This window comes from Pleurodeles waltl, chromosome 12 (assembly GCF_031143425.1).
Source record: "Pleurodeles waltl isolate 20211129_DDA chromosome 12, aPleWal1.hap1.20221129, whole genome shotgun sequence".
Taxonomy (NCBI): Eukaryota; Metazoa; Chordata; class Amphibia; order Caudata; family Salamandridae; genus Pleurodeles; species Pleurodeles waltl.
In genome coordinates this window covers 27,616,168-27,638,893 of record NC_090451.1, presented here as the reverse complement: position 1 = coordinate 27,638,893, position 22,726 = coordinate 27,616,168, and positions in this window count along the sequence as shown.

Here is a 22,726-nt window from a genome sequence, read left to right as displayed (position 1 = left end):
CTTGGGGCCACAGGCTCCAAGACCCACACTTTCTGCCCTGGTTGGTACTGAACCAAAACAGCCTTCTGATCATGCCATTGCTTCTGGAGCTCTTGGCTGGCCTGAAGGTTTTTACTGGCCTTTTTCATGTACTCAGCCATCCTTGATCTGAGGCCAAGTACATAATCCACAATATCCTGCTTAGGAGCTTTTAAAGGTTGTTCCCAACCCTCCTTTACAAGTGTGAGTGGACCCCTAACAGGGTGTCCAAAAAGAAGTTCAAAGGGGCTGAAGCCCACTCCTTTCTGGGGTACCTCCCTGTAGGCAAAAAGGAGGCATGGTAGAAGGATATCCCATCTCCTGCTGAGTTTTTCAGGGAGTCCCATAATCATGCCTTTGAGAGTTTTATTAAATCTCTCCACCAGTCCATTTGTTTGTGGATGATAGGGTGTTGTGAACTTGTAAGTTACACCACACTCCTTCCACATGGCCTTTAAGTATGCAGACATGAAATTGCTTCCTCTGTCTGATACTACTTCCTTTGGGAAGCCCACCCTGGAAAATATTCCCAGGAGGGCCTTTGCCACTGCAGGTGCTGTAGTGGTCCTTAAAGGAATAGCTTCAGGATATCTTGTGGCATGGTCCACTACCACTAAGATAAACCTATTGCCTGAAGCAGTAGGAGGGTCAAGGGGGCCAACTATGTCAACCCCTACCCTTTCAAAGGGAACCCCAACCACAGGCAGTGGGATAAGGGGTGCCTTTGGGGTGCCACCTGTCTTGCCACTGGCTTGACAGGTTTCACAGGACTTACAAAATTCTTTTGTGTCCTCAGACATCCTAGGCCAATGAAACAGGGGAACAAGCCTGTCCCAAGTTTTCATTTGTCCTAGATGCCCAGCTAAGGGAATGTCATGTGCCAGTGTTAGGAGGAACTTTCTGTACTCCTGAGGAATCACTAATCTCCTGGCAGCTCCAGGTTTAGGATCCCTATGCTCAGTGTACAAGAGGTTGTCCTCCCAGTAAACTCTGTGAGAGTCACTGACATCCCCATTAGCCTGTTTGACAGCTTGCTGTCTGAGACCCTCTAATATGGGACAGGTTTGCTGTGCCACACTCAGCTCCTCTCTGGCAGGCCCCCCTTCACCCAAAAGCTCAGCAGTGTCTGCTTCCAGCTCCTCTGGTGTAGGTTCTGCACAGGGAGGGAATTCTTCTTCCTCAGAAGTAGAATCCACTGTAGAGGGAGGGATAGTAGGAAGTGGTTTGCTTCTACTAGCCCTAGCTTTAGGGAGCACTTGGTCCATTGTTCCAGGATCCAAGCTTCCCTGTCCTTTTTGCTTTTTGGCCTGAGCCCTTGTCAAAGCAAAAATATGCCCTGGGATGCCCAGCATTGCTGCATGGGCCTCCAACTCCACATCTGACCAAGCTGATGTCTCCAAATCATTCCCTAATAGACAGTCTACAGGTAAATCTGAAGCTACCACAACTTTCTTTGGACCAGTTACCCCCCCCCAGTTGAGATTTACAACAGCCATGGGGTGGCTTTGTGTTATGTTGTGAGCATCGGTTACTTGGTACTGGTGTCCAAGTATGTGTTGTTCAGGGTGCACCAGTTTCTCAATCACCATTGTGACACTGGCACCTGTGTCCCTGTAGGCCTGGACCTCAACACCATTTATTAGGGTTAGTTGCTTGTACTTCTCCAAGTTATGGGGGCAAGCAACCAAAGTGGCTAAATCAATAGCCCCTTCAGAGACTAAAGTAGCCTCTGTGGTCTCCCTAATCAGACCAACCCCAACTAAATTACCAAAAGTGAGCCCAGCTACTCCCTTGGATTGGCTATTAGTAGGTTTGCTCCCACCACTACTGCTATTAGTAGGGACACTAGGTGTAGCAGTAGGGGTTGTAGTGGTAGGAGTTGTGGTGCCTTTCTTTGGACAACTGGGATCTGTTGTCCAATGGCCTTTTATTTTACATAAATAGCACCATGGTTTCTTTTCCTTGTTCTGATTAAAGGAGGATTTGGACCCACCACCCCCACCAGAGTGTTTTTGTGGGCCTGATGAAGACTCATTTTTAGATTTGTCCCCACCCTTGTCTGAAGACTTACCATCCTTCTTTTTGTTGCCATCTTTGTCACCCCCTGTATTAACTTTTCTGTTCACTCTTGTTCTGACCCATTTGTCTGCCTTCTTTCCCAATTCTTGGGGAGAGGTCAGATCAGAGTCCACCAAGTACTGGTGCAACAAATCAGACACACAATTATTAAGAATATGCTCTCTCAGGATTAAGTTATACAGGCTGTCATAATCAGTAACTTTACTGCCATGTAACCACCCCTCCAAGGCCTTCACTGAATGGTCAATGAAATCAACCCAGTCTTGTGAAGACTCCTTTTTGGTCTCTCTGAACTTTATCCTGTACTGTTCAGTGGTTAAGCCATTACCATCCCGGAGTGCATTCTTAAGAACTTGGAAATTATTGGCATCATTTTCTTTCACAGTAAGGAGCCTATCCCTACCTTTTCCACTAAATGATAGCCATAGGATAGCAGCCCACTGCCTTTGAGGGACATCCTGTACAACACAGGCCCTCTCAAGTGCAGCAAACCACTTGTTAATGTCATCCCCCTCCTTATAAGGGGGAACTATCTTGTGCAGATTCCTGGAATCATGCTCTTTTGCAGGATGACTATGGGGAATACTGCTGCTGCCACCATGGGTATCTAAACCCAACTTCTGTCTTTCCTTCTCTAATTCAAAAGACTGTCTATCCAAATCCAGCTGTTGCTTTTTAAGCTTCAGTCTGGTTTGTTCCACCCTCAACTTATTGAGTTCCCTCTCTAACATTCTGTCATCAGGGTTGGTGGGAGGGACATTTCTAGAAACAGAGCTATGATGGGAATGAACAGAAGGAGACCTGTCCCTTACAGAAGCCAACTTAACAGCTTGGTTTACAGAAACATTACTACCAGTATGGTGAGAATAAATGCTTTTGCTATGATGTGAGACAACACTATTTCTATGGTGTGGCTCATCATCATTACCATCTATGCTAGATTGTCTAGTAATGGGCAGGCTAGGAAGTTTCTTTCCTGAATCTTTTCCTGGGGGAGTCCCTGAATCTGATTGGGAACTATTAGGTACTTTTTCAACAGATGGGGCCCCTATGGCCTTATCCTGTTCTCTAAGCATGTTAATTAATAGTTCTAAGGCAGGATTCTTCCCTACACTCAAACCTCTCTCTATACAGAGACTCCTTGCTCTTTTCCAGCTAAGGTTGTCATATGCAAGTTTGGACAGATCAACACTTTGGCCTGTGCCAGACATTTTTTAGAGAGAGTTAAAGTGATAGAGAAAGAGACAAAAGTTTTCAGAACTTTTTGGAAAGACAGAAAAAAAACTTTTTTAAACTTTTAAGAACTTTTTGAAAGTTTAGAAGTACTTTTCAGCACTTAGAAAAGAGTGAAAAGAGGAAATGCAAAACTTTTTGGCTATGTGCATATACACTGACCTTGTTTTGTATATTTTTCTCTTATGAAAAGTACAATGACAAGAGTGGTAAGTAGTCTCAAGCACTTATCCCACCACTGCACAACCAATGTAGGAGGCTGGACTGGCTTGTAGTGAGTACCAAGGGGTACTTGCACCTTGCACCAGGCCCAGTTATCCCTTATTAGTGTATAGGGTGTCTAGCAGCTTAGGCTGATAGATAATGGTAGCTTAGCAGAGCAGCTTAGGCTGAACTAGGAGACGTGTGAAGCTACTACAGTACCACTTAGTGTCATATGCACAATATCATAAGAAAACACAATACACAGTTATACTAAAAATAAAGGTACTTTATTTTTATGACAATATGCCAAAGTATCTTAGAGTGTACCCCCAGTGAGAGGATAGGAAATATACACAAGATATATATACACAATAGCAAAAATATGCAGTATAGTCTTAGAAAACAGTGCAAACAATGTATAGTTACAATAGGATGCAATGGGGAAACATAGGGATAGGGGCAACACAAACCATATACTCCAAAAGTGGAATGCGAACCACGAATGGACCCCAAACCTATGTGACCTTGTAGAGGGTCGCTGGGACTATTAGAAAATAGTGAGAGTTAGAAAAATAGCCCTCCCCAAGACCCTGAGAAGTGAGTGCAAAGTGCACTAAAGTTCCCCTAAGGACAAAATAGTCGTGTTAGAGGAATAATGCAGGAAAGACACAAACCAGCAATGCAACAACTGTGGATTTCCAATCTAGTGTACCTGTGGAACAAGGGGACCAAGTCCAAAAGTCACAAGCAAGTCGGAGATGGGCAGATGCCCAGGAAATGCCAGCTGCGGGTGCAAAGAAGCTTCGACTGGACAGAAGAAGCTGAGGTTTCTGCAGGAACGAAAAGGGCTAGAGACTTCCCCTTTGGTGGACGGATCCCTCTCGCCGTGGAGAGTCGTGCAGAAGTGTTTTTCCGCCGAAAGAACGCCAACAAGCCTTGCTAGCTGCAAATTGTGCGATTGGCGTTTTTGGACGCTGCTGGGGCCCAGGAGGGACCAGGAGGTCGCAAATTAGACCTGAAGAGAGAGGGGACATCGAGCAAGACAAAGAGCCCTCACTGAAGCAGGTAGCACCCGGAGAAGTGCCAGAAACAGGCACTACGAGGATGCGTGAAACGGTGCTCGCCGAAGTTGCACAAAGGAGTCCCACGTCGCCGGAGACCAACTTAGAAAGTCGTGCAATGCAGGTTAGAGTGCCGTGGACCCAGGCTTGGCTGTGCACAAAGGATTTCCGCCGGAAGTGCACAGGGGCCGGAGTAGCTGCAAAGTCGCGGTTCCCAGCAATGCAGCCCAGCGAGGTGAGGCAAGGACTTACCTCCACCAAACTTGGGCTGAAGAGTCACTGGACTGTGGGGGTCACTTGGACAGCGTCACTGGATTCGAGGGACCTCGCTCGTCGTGCTGAGAGGAGACCCAAGGGACCGGTAATGCAGCTTTTTGGTGCCTGCGGTTGCAGGGGGAAGATTCCGTCGACCCACGGGAGATTTCTTCGGAGCTTCTGGTGCAGAGAGGAGGCAGGCTACCCCCACAGCATGCAGAAGCAGGAAAACAGTCGAGAAGGCGGCAGGATCAGCGTTACAGAGTTGCAGTAGTCGTCTTTGCTACTATGTTGCAGGTTTGCAGGCTTCCAGCGCGGTCAGCAGTCGTTTCCTTATCAGAAGGTGAAGAGAGAGATGCAGAGGAACTCGGATGAGCTCTTGCATTCGTTATCTAAAGTTTCCCCAGAGACAGAGACCCTAAATAGCCAGAAAAGAGGGTTTGGCTACCTAGGAGAGAGGAAAGGCTACTAACACCTGAAGGAGCCTATCAGCAGGAGTCTCTGACGTCACCTGGTGGCACTGGCCACTCAGAGCAGTCCAGTGTGCCAGCAGCACCTCTGTTTCCAAGATGGCAGAGGTCTGGAGCACACTGGAGGAGCTCTGGACACCTCCCAGGGGAGGTGCAGGTCAGGGGAGTGGTCACTCCCCTTTCCTTTGTCCAGTTTCGCGCCAGAGCAGGGGCTAAGGGGTCCCTGAACCGGTGTAGACTGGCTTATGCAGAATTGGGCACATCTGTGCCCAACAAAGCATTTCCAGAGGCTGGGGGAGGCTACTCCTCCCCTGCCTTCACACCATTTTCCAAAGGGAGAGGGTGTCACACCCTCTCTCAGAGGAAGTTCTTTGTTCTGCCATCCTGGGCCAGGCCTGGCTGGACCCCAGGAGGGCAGCTGCCTGTCTGAGGGGTTGGCAGCAGCTGCAGTGAAACCCCAGGAAGGGCAGTTTGGCAGTACCAGGGTCTGTGCTACAGACCACTGGGATCATGGGATTGTGCCAACTATGCCAGGATGGTATAGAGGGGGCAATTCCATGATCATAGACATGTTACATGGCCATATTCGGAGTTACCATGGTGAAGCTACATATAGGTAGTGACCTATATGTAGTGCACGCGTGTAATGGTGTCCCCGCACTCACAAAGTTCAAGGAATTGGCTCTGAACAATGTGGGGGCACCTTGGCTAGTGCCAGGATGCCCTCACACTAAGTAACTTTGCACCTAACTTTTACCAGGTAAAGGTTAGACATATAGGTGACTTATAAGTTACTTAAGTGCAGTGTAAAATGGCTGTGAAATAACGTGGATGTTATTTCACTCAGGCTGCAGTGGCAGGCCTGTGTAAGAATTGTCAGAGCTCCCTATGGGTGGCAAAAGAAATGCTGCAGCCCATAGGGATCTCCTGGAACCCCAATACCCTGGGTACCTCAGTACCATATACTAGGGAATTATAAGGGTGTTCCAGTAAGCCAATGTAAATTGGTAAAAATGGTCACTAGCCTGTCAGTGACAATTTGGAAAGAAATGAGAGAGCATAACCACTGAGGTTCTGATTAGCAGAGCCTCAGTGAGACAGTTAGTCACTACACAGGTAACACATTCAGGCACACTTATGAGCACTGGGGCCCTGGGTTACCAGGGTCCCAGTGACACATACAACTAAAACAACATATATACAGTGAAAAAGGGGAACTTTGGTGCACTTTGCACTCACTTTTCAGGGTCTTGGGGAGGGTTATTTTTCTAACTCTCACTATTTTCTAATAGTCCCAGCGACCCTCTACAAGGTCACATAGGTTTGGGGTCCATTCGTGGTTCGCATTCCACTTTTGGAGTATATGGTTTGTGTTGCCCCTATCCCTATGTTTCCCCATTGCATCCTATTGTAACTATACATTGTTTGCACTGTTTTCTAAGACTATACTGCATATTTTTGCTATTGTGTATATATATCTTGTGTATATTTCCTATCCTCTCACTGAAGGTACACTCTAAGATACTTTGGCATATTGTCATAAAAATAAAGTACCTTTATTTTTAGTATAACTGTGTATTGTGTTTTCTTATGATATTGTGCATATGACACTAAGTGGTACTGTAGTAGCTTCACACGTCTCCTAGTTCAGCCTAAGTTGCTCTGCTAAGCTACCATTATCTATCAGCCTAAGCTGCTAGACACCCTATACACTAATAAGGGATAACTGGGCCTGGTGCAAGGTGCAAGTACCCCTTGGTACTCACTACAAGCCAGTCCAGCCTCCTACATTGGTTGTGCAGTGGTGGGATAAGTGCTTGAGACTACTTAACACTCTTGTCATTGTACTTTTCATAAGAGAAAAATATACAAAACAAGGTCAGTGTATATACATATAGCCAAAAAGTTTTGCATTTCCTCTTTTCACTCTTTTCTAAGTGCTGAAAAGTACTCCTAAACTTTCAAAAAGTTCTTAAAAGTTTAAAAAGTTTTTTTTTCTGTCTTTCCAAAAAGTTCTGAAAACTTTTGTCTCTTTCTCTATCACTTTAACTCTCTCTAAAAAATGTCTGGCACAGGCCAAAGTGTTGATCTGTCCAAACTTGCATATGACAACCTTAGCTGGAAAAGAGCAAGGAGTCTCTGTATAGAGAGAGGTTTGAGTGTATGGAAGAATCCTGCCTTGGAACTGTTAATTAACATGCTTAGAGAACAGGATAAGGCCATAGGTGCCCCATCTGTTGAAAAAGTACCTAATAGTTCCCAATCTGATTCAGGGACTCCCCCAGGAAAAGATTCAGGAAAGAAACTTCCTAGCCTGCCCATTACTAGACAATCTAGCATAGATGGTAATGATGATGAGCCACACCAAATAAATAGTGTTGTCTCACATCATAGCAAAAGCATTTATTCTCACCATACTGGTAGTAATGTTTCTGTAAACCAAGCTGTTAAGTTGGCTTCTGTAAGGGACAGGTCTCCTTCTGTTCATTCCCATCATAGCTCTGTTTCTAGAAATGTCCCTCCCACCAACCCTGATGACAGAATGTTAGAGAGGGAACTCAATAAGTTGAGGGTGGAACAAACCAGACTGAAGCTTAAAAAGCAACAGCTGGATTTGGATAGACAGTCTTTTGAATTAGAGAAGGAAAGACAGAAGTTGGGTTTAGATACCCATGGTGGCAGCAGCAGTATTCCCCATAGTCATCCTGCAAAAGAGCATGATTCCAGGAATCTGCACAAGATAGTTCCCCCTTATAAGGAGGGGGATGACATTAACAAGTGGTTTGCTGCACTTGAGAGGGCCTGTGTTGTACAGGATGTCCCTCAAAGGCAGTGGGCTGCTATCCTATGGCTATCATTTAGTGGAAAAGGTAGGGATAGGCTCCTTACTGTGAAAGAAAATGATGCTAATAATTTCCAAGTTCTTAAGAATGCACTCCTGGATGGTTATGGCTTAACCACTGAACAGTACAGGATAAAGTTCAGAGAGACCAAAAAGGAGTCTTCACAAGACTGGGTTGATTTTATTGACCATTCAGTGAAGGCCTTGGAGGGGTGGTTACATGGCAGTAAAGTTACTGATTATGACAGCCTGTATAACTTGATCCTGAGAGAGCATATTCTTAATAATTGTGTGTCTGATTTGTTGCACCAGTACTTGGTGGACTCTGATCTGACCTCTCCCCAAGAATTGGGAAAGAAGGCAGACAAATGGGTCAGAACAAGAGTGAACAGAAAAGTTCATACAGGGGGTGACAAAGATGGCAACAAAAAGAAGGATGGTAAGTCTTCTGACAAGGGTGGGGACAAATCTAAAAATGAGTCTTCATCAGGCCCACAAAAACACTCTGGTGGGGGTGGTGGGTCCAAATCCTCCTTTAATCAGAACAAGGAAAAGAAACCATGGTGCTATTTATGTAAAATAAAAGGCCATTGGACAACAGATCCCAGTTGTCCAAAGAAAGGCACCACAGCTCCTACCACTACAACCCCTACTGCTACACCTAGTGTCCCTACTAATAGCAGTGGTGGTGGGAGCAAACCTACTAATAGCCAATCCAAGGGAGTAGCTGGGCTCACTTTTGGTAACTTAGTTGGGGTTGGTCTGATTAGGGAGACCACAGAGGCTACTTTAGTCTCTGAAGGGGCTATTGACTTAGCCACTTTGGTTGCTTGCCCCCATAACTTGGAGAAGTACAAGCAACTAACCCTAATAAATGGTGTTGAGGTCCAGGCCTACAGGGACACAGGTGCCAGTGTCACAATGGTGATTGAGAAACTGGTGCACCCTGAACAACACATACTTGGACACCAGTACCAAGTAACCGATGCTCACAACATAACACAAAGCCACCCCATGGCTGTTGTAAATCTCAACTGGGGGGGGTAACTGGTCCAAAGAAAGTTGTGGTAGCTTCAGATTTACCTATAGACTGTCTATTAGGGAATGATTTGGAGACATCAGCTTGGTCAGATGTGGAGTTGGAGGCCCATGCAGCAATGCTGGGCATCCCAGGGCATATTTTTGCTTTGACAAGGGCTCAGGCCAAAAAGCAAAAAGGACAGGGAAGCTTGGATCCTGGAACAATGGACCAAGTGCTCCCTAAAGCTAGGGCTAGTAGAAGCAAACCACTTCCTTCTATCCCTCCCTCTACAGTGGATTCTACTTCTGAGGAAGAAGAATTCCCTCCCTGTGCAGAACCTACACCAGAGGAGCTGGAAGCAGACACTGCTGAGCTTTTGGGTGAAGGGGGGCCTGCCAGAGAGGAGCTGAGTGTGGCACAGCAAACCTGTCCCACATTAGAGGGTCTCAGACAGCAAGCTGTCAAACAGGCTAATGGGGATGTCAGTGACTCTCACAGAGTTTACTGGGAGGACAACCTCTTGTACACTGAGCATAGGGATCCTAAACCTGGAGCTGCCAGGAGATTAGTGATTCCTCAGGAGTACAGAAAGTTCCTCCTAACACTGGCACATGACATTCCCTTAGCTGGGCACCTGGGTCAAATGAAAACTTGGGACAGATTGGTACCATTGTTTCATTGGCCTAGGATGTCTGAGGACACAAAGGAATTTTGTAAGTCCTGTGAAACCTGTCAAGCCAGTGGCAAGACAGGTGGCACTCCAAAGGCACCCCTTATCCCACTGCCTGTGGTTGGGGTTCCCTTTGAAAGGGTAGGGGTTGACATAGTTGGCCCCCTTGACCCTCCTACTGCTTCAGGCAATAGGTTTATCTTGGTGGTAGTGGACCATGCCACAAGATATCCTGAAGCAATTCCTTTAAGGACCACTACAGCTCCTGCAGTGGCAAAGGCCCTCCTGGGAATATTTTCCAGGGTGGGCTTCCCAAAGGAAGTAGTATCAGACAGAGGAAGCAATTTCATGTCTGCATACTTAAAGGCCATGTGGAAGGAGTGTGGTGTAACGTACAAGTTCACAACACCCTATCATCCACAAACAAATGGACTGGTGGAGAGATTTAATAAAACTCTCAAAGGCATGATTATGGGTCTCCCTGAAAAACTCCGCAGGAGATGGGATATCCTTCTACCATGCCTCCTTTTTGCCTACAGGGAGGTACCCCAGAAAGGAGTGGGCTTCAGCCCCTTTGAAGTTCTTTTTGGACACCCTGTTAGGGGTCCACTCACACTTGTAAAGGAGGGTTGGGAACAACCTTTAAAAGCTCCTAAACAGGATATTGTGGATTATGTACTTGGCCTCAGATCAAGGATGGCTGAGTACATGAAAAAGGCCAGTAAAAACCTTCAGGCCAGCCAAGAGCTCCAGAAGCAATGGCATGATCAGAAGGCTGTTTTGGTTCAGTACCAACCAGGGCAGAAAGTGTGGGTCTTGGAGCCTGTGGCCCCAAGAGCACTCCAAGATAAATGGAGTGGACCCCACACAATTGTTGAAAAGAAGGGTGAAGTCACCTACTTGGTTGACTTAGGCACTGCCAGGAGTCCCCTTAGGGTGCTCCATGTCAACCGCCTGAAACCCTACTATGACAGGGCTGATCTCACCCTGCTCATGGCAACAGATGAGGGACAGGAAGAAGACAGTGATCCTCTACCTGATCTCTTCTCTTCCACAGAACAAGATGCTCTTGTGGAAGGTGTAGTTTTGGCTGATTGTCTTTCTGCTGAGCAGAAAGATAATTGCATAAATCTCCTAGGACAATTTTCAGAACTCTTCTCTACTGTGCCAGGCACCACTTCTTGGTGTGAGCACACTATAGATACTGGAGACAGTTTACCTGTCAAAAGTAAGATCTATAGGCAGCCTGACCATGTCAGGGACTGCATAAAGCAAGAAGTTCAGAAAATGTTGGAACTAGGAGTGGTTGAGCACTCTGACAGTCCATGGGCTTCTCCTGTGGTACCGGTACCAAAACCCAATTCTAAAGATGGAAAGAAGGAAATGAGGTTTTGTGTAGACTATAGAGGTCTCAACTTGGTAACCAAAACTGATGCTCACCCTATACCCAGGGCAGATGAGCTCATAGATACACTGGCATCTGCCAAGTATCTAAGCACTTTTGATTTGACTGCAGGGTATTGGCAGATCAAATTATCAGAAGATGCTAAACCTAAGACTGCATTTTCTACCATTGGAGGACGTTACCAGTTTACTGTAATGCCTTTTGGTTTGAAAAATGCACCTGCCACTTTTCAAAGGTTGGTGAACACAGTCCTGCAAGGGCTGGAAGCTTTCAGTGCAGCATATTTGGACGATATAGCTGTCTTTAGCTCCAGCTGGGATGATCACCTGGTCCACCTATGGAAAGTTTTGGAGGCCCTGCAAAAGGCAGGCCTCACTATCAAGGCTTCAAAGTGCCAGATAGGGCAGGGTAAGGTGGTTTATCTGGGACACCTTGTTGGTGGGGAACAGATTGCACCACTTCAGGGGAAAATCCAAACTATTATTGATTGGGTTCCCCCTACCACTCAGACTCAGGTGAGAGCCTTCCTAGGCCTCACTGGGTATTACAGGAGGTTCATTAAGAACTATGGCTCCATGGCAGCCCCTCTTAATGACCTCACATCCAAGAAAATGCCTAAAAAGGTATTATGGACAGCAAGCTGTCAGAAAGCTTTTGAGGAGCTGAAGCAGGCCATGTGCTCTGCACCTGTCCTGAAAAGCCCTTGTTACTCTAAAAAATTCTATGTCCAAACTGATGCATCTGAATTAGGAGTAGGGGCAGTCCTATCACAACTTAATTCTGAGGGCCAGGATCAACCTGTTGCTTTTATTAGTAGAAGGTTGACCCCTAGAGAAAAGCGTTGGTCTGCCATTGAGAGGGAGGCCTTTGCTGTGGTCTGGGCTCTGAAGAAGTTGAGGCCATACCTGTTTGACACTCACTTCATTGTTCAGACAGACCACAAACCTCTACTTTGGCTAAAACAAATGAAAGGTGAAAATCCTAAATTGTTGAGGTGGTCCATATCCCTACAGGGAATGGACTATACAGTGGAACATAGACCTGGGAGTAGCCACTCCAATGCAGATGGACTCTCCAGATATTTCCACTTAGACAATGAAGACTCATCAGGTAATGGCTAGTCTTATTGTCCTTCGTTTGGGGGGGGGTTGTGTAGGAAAGTACCATCTTGCCTGGCATGTTACCCCCATTTTTCACTGTATATATGTTGTTTTAGTTGTATGTGTCACTGGGACCCTGGTAAGCCAGGGCCCCAGTGCTCATAAGTGTGCCTGAATGTGTTACCTGTGTAGTGACTAACTGTCTCACTGAGGCTCTGCTAATCAGAACCTCAGTGGTTATGCTCTCTCATTTCTTTCCAAATTGTCACTGACAGGCTAGTGACCATTTTTACCAATTTACATTGGCTTACTGGAACACCCTTATAATTCCCTAGTATATGGTACTGAGGTACCCAGGGTATTGGGGTTCCAGGAGATCCCTATGGGCTGCAGCATTTCTTTTGCCACCCATAGGGAGCTCTGACAATTCTTACACAGGCCTGCCACTGCAGCCTGAGTGAAATAACGTCCACGTTATTTCACAGCCATTTTACACTGCACTTAAGTAACTTATAAGTCACCTATATGTCTAACCTTTACCTGGTAAAGGTTGGGTGCAAAGTTACTTAGTGTGAGGGCACCCTGGCACTAGCCAAGGTGCCCCCACATTGTTCAGAGCCAATTCCCTGAACTTTGTGAGTGCGGGGACACCATTACACGCGTGCACTACATATAGGTCACTACCTATATGTAGCTTCACCATGGTAACTCCGAATATGGCCATGTAACATGTCTATGATCATGGAATTGCCCCCTCTATACCATCCTGGCATAGTTGGCACAATCCCATGATCCCAGTGGTCTGTAGCACAGACCCTGGTACTGCCAAACTGCCCTTCCTGGGGTTTCACTGCAGCTGCTGCTGCTGCCAACCCCTCAGACAGGCAGCTGCCCTCCTGGGGTCCAGCCAGGCCTGGCCCAGGATGGCAGAACAAAGAACTTCCTCTGAGAGAGGGTGTGACACCCTCTCCCTTTGGAAAATGGTGTGAAGGCAGGGGAGGAGTAGCCTCCCCCAGCCTCTGGAAATGCTTTGTTGGGCACAGATGTGCCCAATTCTGCATAAGCCAGTCTACACCGGTTCAGGGACCCCTTAGCCCCTGCTCTGGCGCGAAACTGGACAAAGGAAAGGGGAGTGACCACTCCCCTGACCTGCACCTCCCCTGGGAGGTGTCCAGAGCTCCTCCAGTGTGCTCCAGACCTCTGCCATCTTGGAAACAGAGGTGCTGCTGGCACACTGGACTGCTCTGAGTGGCCAGTGCCACCAGGTGACGTCAGAGACTCCTGCTGATAGGCTCCTTCAGGTGTTAGTAGCCTATCCTCTCTCCTAAGTAGCCAAACCCTCTTTTCTGGCTATTTAGGGTCTCTGTCTCTGGGGAAACTTTAGATAACGAATGCATGAGCTCAGCCGAGTTCCTCTGCATCTCTCTCTTCACCTTCTGATAAGGAAACGACCGCTGACCGCGCTGGAAGCCTGCAAACCTGCAACATAGTAGCAAAGACGACTACTGCAACTCTGTAACGCTGATCCTGCCGCCTTCTCGACTGTTTTCCTGCTTGTGCATGCTGTGGGGGTAGCCTGCCTCCTCTCTGCACCAGAAGCTCCGAAGAAATCTCCCGTGGGTCGACGGAATCTTCCCCCTGCAACCGCAGGCACCAAAAAGCTGCATCACCGGTCCCTTGGGTCTCCTCTCAGCACGACGAGCGAGGTCCCTCGAATCCAGCGACTCCGTCCAAGTGACCCCCACAGTCCAGTGACTCTTCAGCCCAAGTTTGGTGGAGGTAAGTCCTTGCCTCACCTCGCTGGGCTGCATTGCTGGGAACCGCGACTTTGCAGCTACTCCGGCCCCTGTGCACTTCCGACGGAAATCCTTTGTGCACAGCCAAGCCTGGGTCCACGGCACTCTAACCTGCATTGCACGACTTTCTAAGTTGGTCTCCGGCGACGTGGGACTCCTTTGTGCAACTTCGGCGAGCACCGTTTCACGCATCCTCGTAGTGCCTGTTTCTGGCACTTCTCCGGGTGCTACCTGCTTCAGTGAGGGCTCTTTGTCTTGCTCGACGTCCCCTCTCTCTACAGGTCCAATTTGCGACCTCCTGGTCCCTCCTGGGCCCCAGCAGCGTCCAAAAACGCCAAACGCACGATTTGCGTGTAGCAAGGCTTGTTGGCGTCCTTCCGGCGGGAAAACACTTCTGCACGACTCTCCAGGGCGAGAGGGATCCGTCCACCAAAGGGGAAGTCTCTAGCCCTTTTCGTTCCTGCAGAAACCTCAGCTTCTTCTGTCCAGTCGAAGCTTCTTTGCACCCGCAGCTGGCATTTCCTGGGCATCTGCCCATCTCCGACTTGCTTGTGACTTTTGGACTTGGTCCCCTTGTTCCACAGGTACCCTAGATTGGAAATCCACAGTTGTTGCATTGCTGGTTTGTGTCTTTCCTGCATTATTCCTCTAACACGACTCTTTTGTCCTTAGGGGAACTTTGGTGCACTTTGCACTCACTTTTCAGGGTCTTGGGGAGGGTTATTTTTCTAACTCTCACTATTTTCTAATAGTCCCAGCGACCCTCTACAAGGTCACATAGGTTTGGGGTCCATTCGTGGTTCGCATTCCACTTTTGGAGTATATGGTTTGTGTTGCCCCTATCCCTATGTTTCCCCATTGCATCCTATTGTAACTATACATTGTTTGCACTGTTTTCTAAGACTATACTGCATATTTTTGCTATTGTGTATATATATCTTGTGTATATTTCCTATTCTCTCACTGAGGGTACACTCTAAGATACTTTGGCATATTGTCATAAAAATAAAGTACCTTTATTTTTAGTATAACTGTGTATTGTGTTTTCTTATGATATTGTGCATATGACACTAAGTGGTACTGTAGTAGCTTCACACGTCTCCTAGTTCAGCCTAAGCTGCTCTGCTAAGCTACCATTATCTATCAGCCTAAGCTGCTAGACACCCTATACACTAATAAGGGATAACTGGGCCTGGTGCAAGGTGCAAGTACCCCTTGGTACTCACTACAAGCCAGTCCAGCCTCCTACAACAGGTTACTTGTACCAGTCAGTGGAATGATGCAGGAGGAAGGGCAGGTACTACTGGTAAAGACAGGTTACTTCTATCAGTCAGTCGAATGATGCAGGAGGGAGGGCGGACACTACGGGTAAAGACAGGTTACTTGTATCAGTGGAATGATGCATGAGGGAGGGCGGATACTACTGGTAAAGGCAGGTTACTTGTATCAGTCAGTGGAATGATGCAGGAGGAAGGGCAGGTACTACTGGTAAAGACAGGTTACTTCTATCAGTCAGTCGAATGATGCAGTACAGAAGGCAGGTTCTACTGGTAAAGACAGGTGACCTGTATCAGTCAGTGGAATGATGCAGGAGGGAGGGCAGGTACTACTAGTACAGGCAGGTTACCTCTATCAGTCAGAGGAATGATGCAGGAGGGAGGGCAGGTGTTACTGGTAAAGACAGGTTACTTGTATCAGTCAGAGCAATGACACAGGAGGGAGAGCAGGTACTACCGGTACAGGCAGGTTACTTCTATCAGTCAGTGGAATGATGCAGGAGGGAGGGCAGGACCTACTGGTAAAGATAGGTTACTTGTATCAGTCAGAGGAATGACGCAGGAGGGAGGGCAGGTACTACTGGTAAAGGCAGGTTACTTGTATCAGTCAGTGGAATGATATAGGAGGGAGGGCAGGTACTACCGGTACAGGCAGTTTACTTCTATCAGTCAGTGGAATGATGCAGGAGGGAGGGCAGATACTACTGGTACAGGCAGATTACTTGTATCAGTCAGTGGAATGATGCAGGAGGGAGGGCGGATAATACTGGTAAAGGGAGGTTACTTGTATCAGTCAGTGGAATGACGCAGGAGGGAGGGCGGATACTACTGGTAAAGACAGGTTACTTCTATCAGTGGTAAAGACAGGTTACTTCTATCAGTCAGTGGAATGATGCAGGAGGGAGGGCGGATACTACTGGTAAAGACAGGTTACTTGTATCAGTCAGTGGAATGATGCAGGAGGGAGGGCGGACACTACTGGTAAAGACAGGTTACTTGTATCAGTGGAATGATGCATGAGGGAGGGCGGATACTACTGGTAAAGACAGGTTACTTGTATCAGTCAGAGGAATGACGCAGGAGGGAGGGCAGGTACTACCGGTACAGGCAGATTACTTGTATCAGTCAGTGGAATGATGCATGAGGGAGGGCGGATACTACTGGTATAGGGAGGTTACTTGTATCAGTCAGTGGAATGATGCAGGAGGGAGGGTGGATACTACTGGTAAAGACAGGTTACTTCTATCAGTCAGTGGAATGATGCAGGAGGGAGGGTGGATACTACTGGTAAAGACAGGTTACTTGTATCAGTCAGTGGAATGATGCAGGAGGGAGGGCAGGTACTACCGGTACAGACAGGTTACCTCTATCAGTCAGAGGAATGATGCAGGAGGGAGGGCAGGTGTTACTGGTAAAGATAGGTTACTTGTATCAATCAGAGGAATGACGCAGGAGGGAGGGCAGGTACTACTGGTAAAGGCAGGTTACTTGTATCAGTCAGTGGAATGATGCAGGAGGGTGGGCAGGTACTACCGGTACAGGCAGGTTACCTCTATCAGTCAGAGGAGTGATGCAGGAGGGAGGGCAGGTATTACTGGTAAAGATAGGTTACTTGTATCAGTCAGAGGAATGACGCAGGAGGGAGAGCAGGTACTACCGGTACAGGCAGGTTACTTCTATCAGTCAGTGGAATGATGCAGGAGGGAGGGCAGGTACTACTGGTAAAGATAGGTTACTTGTATCAGTCAGAGGAATGACGCAGGAGGGCAGGTACTACTGGTAAAGGCAGGTTACTTGTATCAGTCAGAGGAATGACGCAGGGGGGGGCAGGTACTACTGGTAAAGATAGGTTACTTGTATCAGAGGAATGACGCAGGATGGAGGCGGATACTACTGGTAAAGGGAGGTTACTTGTATCAGTCAGTGGAATGACACAGGAGGGAGGGCAGGTACTACTGGTAAAGGCAGGTTACTTGTATCAGTCAGAGGAATGACGCAGGAGGGAGGGCAGGTACTACTGGTACAGGCAGGTTACTTCTGTCAGTCAGTGGAAGGATGCAGGAGGGAGGGCAGATACTACCTGTACAGGCAGATTACTTGTATCAGTCAGTGGAATGATGCAGGAGGGAGGGCGGATACTACTGGTAAAGGGAGGTTAATTGTATCAGTCAGTGGAATGACGCAGGAGGGAGGGCGGATACTACTGGTAAAGACAGGTTACTTGTATCAGTGGAATGATGCAGGAGGGAGGGCGGACACTACTGGTAAAGACAGGTTACATGTATCAGTGGAATGATGCATGAGGGAGGGCGGATACTACTGGTAAAGGCAGGTTACTTGTATCAGTCAGTGGAATGATGCAGGAGGAAGGGCAGGTACTACTGGTAAAGACAGGTTACTTCTATCAGTCAGTCGAATGATGCAGTACAGAAGGCAGGTTCTACTGGTAAAGACAGGTGACCTGTATCAGTCGGTGGAATGATGCATGAGGGAGGGCGGATACTACTAGTAAAGGCAGGTTACTTCTATCAGTCAGTGGAATGATGCAGGAGGGAGGGCAGGTACTACCGGTACAGGCAGGTTACCTCTATCAGTCAGAGGAATGATGCAGGAGGGAGGGCAGGTGTTACTGGTAAAGACAGGTTACTTGCATCAGTCAGAGGAATGACGCAGGAGGGATAGCAGGTACTACCGGTACAGGCAGGTTACTTCTATCAGTCAGTGGAATGATGCAGGAGGGAGGGCAGGAACTACTGGTAAAGATAGGTTACTTGTATCAGTCAGAGGAATGTCGCAGGAGGGAGGGCAGGTACTACTGGTAAAGGCAGGTTACTTGTATCAGTCAGTGGAATGATGCAGGAGGGAGGGCAGGTATTACTGGTACAGGCAGGTTACTTCTATCAGTCAGTGGAATGATGCAGGAGGGAGGGCAGATACTACTGGTACAGGCAGATTACTTGTATCAGTCAGTGGAATGATGCAGGAGGGAGGGCGGATACTACTGGTAAAGGGAGGTTACTTGTATCAGTCAGTGGAATGACGCAGGAGGGAGGGTGGATACTACTGGTAAAGACAGGTTACTTCTATCAGTCAGTGGAATGATGCAGGAGGGAGGGCGGATACTACTGGTAAAGACAGGTTACTTGTATCAGTCAGTGGAATGATGCAGGAGGGAGGGCGGACACTACTGGTGAAGACAGGTTACTTGTATCAGTGGAATGATGCATGAGGGAGGGCGGATACTACTGGTAAAGACAGGTTACTTGTATCAGTCAGTGGAATGATGCAGGAGGGAGGGTGGATACTACTGGTAAAGACAGGTTACTTCTATCAGTCAGTGGAATGATGCAGGAGGGAGGGCAGATACTACAGGTACAGGCAGATTACTTGTATCAGTCAGTGGAATGATGCATGAGGGAGGGCGGATACTACTGGTAAAGGGAGCTTACTTGTATCAGTCAGTGGTATGATGCAGGAGGGAGGGCGGACACTACTGGTGAAGACAGGTTACTTGTATCAGTGGAATGATGCATGAGGGAGGGCGGATACTACTGGTAAAGACAGGTTACTTGTATCAGTCAGTGGAATGATGCAGGAGGGAGGGTGGATACTACTGGTAAAGACAGGTTACTTCTATCAGTCAGTGGAATGATGCAGGAGGGAGGGCGGATAATACTGGTAAAGGGAGGTTACTTGTATCAGTCAGTGGAATGACGCAGGAGGGAGGGCGGATACTACTGGTAAAGACAGGTTACTTCTATCAGTGGTAAAGACAGGTTACTTCTATCAGTCAGTGGAATGATGCAGGAGGGAGGGCGGATACTACTGGTAAAGACAGGTTACTTATATCAGTCAGTGGAATGATGCAGGAGGGAGGGCGGACACTACTGGTAAAGACAGGTTACTTGTATCAGTGGAATGATGCATGAGGGAGGGCGGATACTACTGGTAAAGACAGGTTACTTGTATCAGTCAGAGGAATGACGCAGGAGGGAGGGCAGGTACTACCGGTACAGGCAGATTACTTGTATCAGTCAGTGGAATGATGCATGAGGGAGGGCGGATACTACTGGTATAGGAAGGTTACTTGTATCAGTCAGTGGAATGATGCAGGAGGGAGGGTGGATACTACTGGTAAAGACAGGTTACTTCTATCAGTCAGTGGAATGATGCAGGAGGGAGGGTGGATACTACTGGTAAAGACAGGTTACTTGTATCAGTCAGTGGAATGATGCAGGAGGGAGGGCAGGTACTACCGGTACAGACAGGTTACCTCTATCAGTCAGAGGAATGATGCAGGAGGGAGGGCAGGTGTTACTGGTAAAGATAGGTTACTTGTATCAATCAGAGGAATGACGCAGGAGGGAGGGCAGGTACTACTGGTAAAGGCAGGTTACTTGTATCAGTCAGTGGAATGATGCAGGAGGGAGGGCAGGTACTACCGGTACAGGCAGGTTACCTCTATCAGTCAGAGGAGTGATGCAGGAGGGAGGGCAGGTATTACTGGTAAAGATAGGTTACTTGTATCAGTCAGAGGAATGACGCAGGAGGGAGAGCAGGTACTACCGGTACAGGCAGGTTACTTCTATCAATCAGTGGAATGATGCAGGAGGGAGGGCAGGTACTACTGGTAAAGATAGGTTACTTGTATCAGTCAGAGGAATGACGCAGGAGGGCAGGTACTACTGGTAAAGGCAGGTTACTTGTATCAGTCAGAGGAATGACGCGGGGGGGGCAGGTACTACTGGTAAAGATAGGTTACTTGTATCAGAGGAATGACGCAGGATGGAGGCGGATACTACTGGTAAAGGGAGGTTACTTGTATCAGTCAGTGGAATGACACAGGAGGGAGGGCAGGTACTACTGGTAAAGGCAGGTTACTTGTATCAGTCAGAGGAATGACGCAGGAGGGAGGGCAGGTACTACTGGTACAGGCAGGTTACTTCTGTCAGTCAGTGGAAGGATGCAGGAGGGAGGGCAGATACTACCTGTACAGGCAGATTACTTGTATCAGTCAGTGGAATGATGCAGGAGGGAGGGCGGATACTACTGGTAAAGGGAGGTTAATTGTATCAGTCAGTGGAATGACGCAGGAGGGAGGGCGGATACTACTGGTAAAGACAGGTTACTTGTATCAGTGGAATGATGCAGGAGGGAGGGCGGACACTACTGGTAAAGACAGGTTACTTGTATCAGTGGAATGATGCATGAGGGAGGGCGGATACTACTGGTAAAGGCAGGTTACTTGTATCAGTCAGTGGAATGATGCAGGAGGAAGGGCAGGTACTACTGGTAAAGACAGGTTACTTCTATCAGTCAGTCGAATGATGCAGTACAGAAGGCAGGTTCTACTGGTAAAGACAGGTGACCTGTATCAGTCGGTGGAATGATGCATGAGGGAGGGCGGATACTACTAGTAAAGGCAGGTTACTTCTATCAGTCAGTGGAATGATGCAGGAGGGAGGGCAGGTACTACCGGTACAGGCAGGTTACCTCTATCAGTCAGAGGAATGATGCAGGAGGGAGGGCAGGTGTTACTGGTAAAGACAGGTTACTTGTATCAGTCAGAGGAATGACGCAGGAGGGATAGCAGGTACTACCGGTACAGGCAGGTTACTTCTATCAGTCAGTGGAATGATGCAGGAGGGAGGGCAGGAACTACTGGTAAAGATAGGTTACTTGTATCAGTCAGAGGAATGTCGCAGGAGGGAGGGCAGGTACTACTGGTAAAGGCAGGTTACTTGTATCAGTCAGTGGAATGATGCAGGAGGGAGGGCAGGTAGTACTGGTACAGGCAGGTTACTTCTATCAGTCAGTGGAATGATGCAGGAGGGAGGGCAGATACTACTGGTACAGGCAGATTACTTGTATCAGTCAGTGGAATGATGCAGGAGGGAGGGCGGATACTACTGGTAAAGGGAGGTTACTTGTATCAGTCAGTGGAATGACGCAGGAGGGAGGGTGGATACTACTGGTAAAGACAGGTTACTTCTATCAGTCAGTGGAATGATGCAGGAGGGAGGGCGGATACTACTGGTAAAGACAGGTTACTTGTATCAGTCAGTGGAATGATGCAGGAGGGAGGGCGGACACTACTGGTGAAGACAGGTTACTTGTATCAGTGGAATGATGCATGAGGGAGGGCGGATACTACTGGTAAAGACAGGTTACTTGTATTAGTCAGAGGCATGACGCAGGAGGGAGGGCAGGTACTACCGGTACAGGCAGATTACTTGTATCAGTCAGTGGAATGATGCATGAGGGAGGGCGGATACTACTGGTAAAGGGAGGTTACTTGTATCAGTCAGTGGAATGATGCAGGAGGGAGGGTGGATACTACTGGTAAAGACAGGTTACTTCTATCAGTCAGTGGAATGATGCAGGAGGGAGGGTGGATACTACCGGTACAGGCAGATTACTTGTATCAGTCAGTGGAATGATGCAGGAGGGAGGGCGGATACTACTGGTAAAGGGAGCTTACTTGTATCAGTCAGTGGTATGATGCAGGGGGAAGGGCAAGTACTACCAGTACAGGTATCACCATGTGTAGAAACAGAGCTTCTAGTGAGAGATTAATGGTGAGGATTTCAGCACACCCAGCAGAGTGGGTTGCTTTACATCTTATATAAAGAAGCCAGGAATTTATATAATTACCAATAAATTGTTTGTAATGTTTAACAGTGCAACTAATACATTACTTTATGAAATGTGAGGCTGTTTCTAAAAATGTTTCGAGACCAGTGCCTTACAGATATTTCTTTTCAGATTCCCATGCTCTCACTAGTCGCTGGAGTCCGGTTCTACACCCCTCCCATTCGTGACACTACTCCAGCATCTGTCACGCGCCTTTTTTAATTATTAGCTTGTGTGAGGAAGATAATCCACAAATTGACTTGCCGTTCCATGCATAAATAGAAGTATTTAATGACATGAAAGTTTCCAAAGATCCTGGTCCAGCATCCTGGATGTAATCCATGGATACAGTGAAGTTTCAGGTGGCATAAACAGGACACTAGTTGGCAATACCGCAGAAGAACCACATTCCAAGCCAGATGTCTAGGGACAGCCCAACTCTGCAGCACAAATTTTACCGCAAAAAACTAAACTGCATTGTAGCATCTATGATATAGCACTTAATACTACGATGCGGGACACTTAAGCGCTTACCATATAAATACCATACATCATGCAATGGGGGGGGGGGGGGCGGTTGAATGTGTGTTGACAATGCACTCAAAATATGTGCAAAGTGCTGTTGTCTCATGTGTGAGTGACCAGAGAGGTGGTCTAATATT